The following is a 4,050-nucleotide window of genomic DNA, read 5'->3' as shown; positions in this document are numbered from 1 at the left end:
ATCTATCTATCTATCTATCTATCTATCTATCTATCTATCTATCTATCATCTATCTATCCACCTAACATCTACCTATCCTATTATTATTTAAAGAGCCCTGACTAATACTAATAATTAATAGGGTTAATCCTATGCTGTATGAGGACAGAATTATGTTAATTTGTTCCTTCCAATTCTTTCTCTTTTTTCTTTAAAGAGTTACTTTTCTTTAATATGTATGGGTGTTTTCCGTGCATGTAGCGAGACACACTGCATATATGCCTGATGTCTGTGGAGTCCAAGAGAGAGCTCTACATCCCTTGGAACTGAAGTTATGGATATTGTAAGCCATTATATAGGAGCTGGAATGGAACCCAGATCCTCTGTAAGGACAGCAAATACTCTTTTAAAATAAATTAAAAAAAAATTTTTTTTAATGTAAGTAGGTGTCTTGTTAGCATGTCTGTATACCAAGTGGATGCAATCAGAGGGCATCAGATCCCCTGGAACTAGAGTTACAAGCAGTTGTTATCAGTTACCCTGTGGGTGCTGGGAATTAAACCTTCATCATCTAAATGATCAGTCAGTGTTGAACCATCTTTCCACCTTCGTGTTTTTTTTTCTCTCTCTTCCTTTCTTCCTTCCTCTCCCCCTCCTTTCCTCCCTCTTTCTTTTTTGGAGGCAGAGTCTCATGGATTCCAGGCTAGCTTTGAATTTGCTACGTAGCCTAGGAGATTTTGAACTTCTGGTCCTCCTGCCTCCGTGGGCTGGGCTTACAGGCATGTGTCACGGACTTATGTGGTGGGAGAGAATTACGCAGGCTTCCTGCATGCTGGGCAAACACTTGATAAAGAGCTACTTCCCACTCCAATTTTTTCTTTATAACAAAATAATAATTTACAGTGCAATTTTGCATCTTCTTTTTAAACACTCCACTTCTTTATTATTGTTATTATTATTTTCTACTACTACTATTTACTATTATTTTTATTTACTACTTACTATCTTGAGAGAAGGTCACAAGCCCTCAAGCTCCTGATTCTCCTCCTTTGCCTTCCAAGTTCTGGAGCATTGTGCTCAACATAGCACCCAGCTCCCTTCTTTATTCTTCATAAGAATGTCATTATTTACATTGGTACATCATATGTACGTTTGCACATTTTGCTGTTTCCACCCAAAGACATTTCATAGAAATCCCCCACGTTAAGCAGATGTTACCTTTTAGTCCTGGCTCCAACATTTATTTATTGTGTGTCTTTGGGTAGATGACGTAACCTTTCTGGCACAAGCTCCGCACTTAATCATAAAGTCAAGCATTGCTTTCTCCTGGGACAATAGTGAGAACAAATTGGTATCACATGTATAAATCTCTAAAACAACGAACCCGGCAAATAATAGGTTTAATCAAGAGTTACCTAATCCTACAACCACTGCAGGGAATGCAAAGCCTTTCTTTCTTTTAGGCAGTTACAGGCTCTGGTTCAAGGGTTAGTAACTGAAAGTCTGAGCATCTACGTGGTGGGGGTGGGGTGCTGTAGACGGGAGCTCTGGGAATCCAACGACATCGGGTCATTACCTTAGAAGAGTTTCTTTTCCTATGCTTCAGTTGATGCAGCTTCAAGATGGGAATTATAACAGTATGTGGTAAAACACCAGTTGTGGCATGGATAAAATTATGAGTATGACACCCAGTGAACTGAGGGCATTCAATAGGAACAAGAGCAGAGTGAAGGGCAAAAGCCTAGAAGGTCACTGGCTTAGCCCCTGACATTTGCTGGCTGGTTAGCTGTGAGCACATTATTATAAGCATTTGTTTTAAAAGTTGATTTTTTTTTTTTAAATAGGGCCTTATGTTGCCCAGGCTGACCTAGAAAACCTAATGTCACTGCTTCTGACTCCTAAGTGCTGGAATAATATGAATGCATCACCATGCTTGGCTTTAAAGTCCATTCTCTGTCTGGGGAATGGGAAGATACTCACTTTAAAGCATGGCCTTGCAAGCAAAGCATGATAATGTGTGAATGGAGATGGTGGCGATTAGGAAGTGATCAGGGCAGGGAGGCTGCTTCTGTCCCTCAGTGTTGTAGTCCAGCCACATGAGCTTTATTTACTGCTCCAGGACTCTAATCTCCCTTCGCAGCCGTCATTTCAAACCTGGTCCTGCCTATGAACTCTCAGAATCCAAGTCTGCAGCAGATGGGCATGCCTGCATCTTAGCTGTCTGTTCTCCGCATCTGGGCATGGCAAAGCCCGCAGGGAGTGACGTCACGCTTTAGTCTCCCATAATAGCATCTTTCTCTGTTTCTTCCCTGTGTGTGAGGGACGTGTTTTATTTGAAGTTAGAGGTAACTCCTGCTCTCCTCAGCACAGATCTGTCACAGATCTCAGCAAGCCTGGCCAGGCAGCTGCACAGCATGCTTGCAGTCAGAGAACGTGGGAACGGGATGGGAGGAGAGTGGTCATCACTCCCAGCCAGCTTCCTTATTCCCCCTGGGCTTTTGTAATCCTCCAAAGACATCCCAGCTTCCTTGTTGAATCTCTGCCCAGAAGACCCTGCACTTCTTCCTGATGCAAAGCAAGAGAAAAACATGCAACCCTGAAGGTCTCTGGCTTCTTTAAGGCCAACACAGAAATTTTTAAGAAAGTAGGCAAGGTGTAGCTTTCATCAAACAATCTCTCTATCTTCTTGTAGAGACCTGGCTCCCAGTGATAACACAGGAATTTACTATGCTTGCTTCTGGGGCTGTGCCTTATTTAAAAAAAATTCCATTCCTCGTACTATGCTTCACATTTCATTGCACAAATCCCTGTGGACTCAGTTCAGCTCTCCACCCAGAAAAGAAGCACGAGCATTTGCAGAGCTGTGAGTTTGAAGACCTTAAACATGAGTCCGCAGTGCCCTCCTGTGGTTATATTTGCTAACTATCGAAGGCTCAGAGATGAGAGGAAACTGAGATTTCACAACAGCGAACCCTTAGAAATATGCTTTTCTCTTTTGAATACAAGTTAAGATAACACACCATCCCCACTTTACACAAGTATGTTTTGTCACATAGAATTGATTTCAAAATTTCAAACATCTCTACTTTTAAAAAGCAACAAATACACAAGTACTGTTCTTTATTTTGGTTGTAAAAATCATTGGAATGTTCCATTTGAGCCACATGTCTGTCTGTTTCCATTTAAGTTCTGCAACCTTAGGAAGTGGAACACAGTTACACACTTTTCTTGAAGATATTTTCAATAAGTTGATTAACTTATTGAATAGCTATTTGATTAATACAGAGTGATTCTGTATTCCTTCACAGGTATTCCATTTTGATGTCACCTTCTATACTATAAGACTGTAAGAATTTGCCATACGAATAGGTCACATACCCTATCTTCTCCATCAGAAATCCTGGAAAACTGAGAGTTACCCTGTAGGAATGAACAGGCCTCCAGCACCTGCAGCTTACACATTGGGGTGAAGTGATGATGACAAATAGGGCCCCCTCATTTAAACACCACACTTTCAAATCAGCCAACAATAAATTATTATTTTTCAGACTCAGTAGCCAAGCAAGGATCTGTGAAGGGAATCTGGTTTTTGCATTTTCAAGTCAAGTTGCATTTTATTAGAAAAACTCCAGAGCACTGGGTAAAATAAAAATCACATTCAAGCTGTGGAGAGACGGCTCAGCTGTTAAGAGCACTTGCTGCTCTTGCAGAGGACCTGGGTTCTATTCCTAGCATGGCAGTTAGGGGGGACCCTCTTCTGGCCTCTGTGGGGCACTGCACATGTGAGGTGCACATACATACAAGCAGGCAAACACTCACACACATAAAATAAAAATAAAGATATTTTAAAGGTCACATTCATAGTCATAGCAAAATTATGTAGTTAAGGGCAAAAACCACTTGAATGAACTATGGTTAAGAACATGGCACCTCCTCCCAGGCGCTGATATACTTCAAATGGTGTGTAAAATGGAAAGAGTGGGAGCAGGCTTCTATGAACTCAAGTGTAAATGTTGTTTTCATAAGATGAGGAAATGCGATGAGAGCCATTCCCAAGCCTTTCTACCTCTT

The sequence above is a fragment of the Psammomys obesus genome, unplaced genomic scaffold (genome assembly GCF_907164565.1).
Source record: "Psammomys obesus unplaced genomic scaffold, mPsaObe1.curated_primary_1811, whole genome shotgun sequence".
NCBI classification, from domain to species: domain Eukaryota; kingdom Metazoa; phylum Chordata; class Mammalia; order Rodentia; family Muridae; genus Psammomys; species Psammomys obesus.
The sequence above is the reverse complement of the archived record's forward strand: the minus strand, read 5'-3'. Positions refer to the sequence as shown.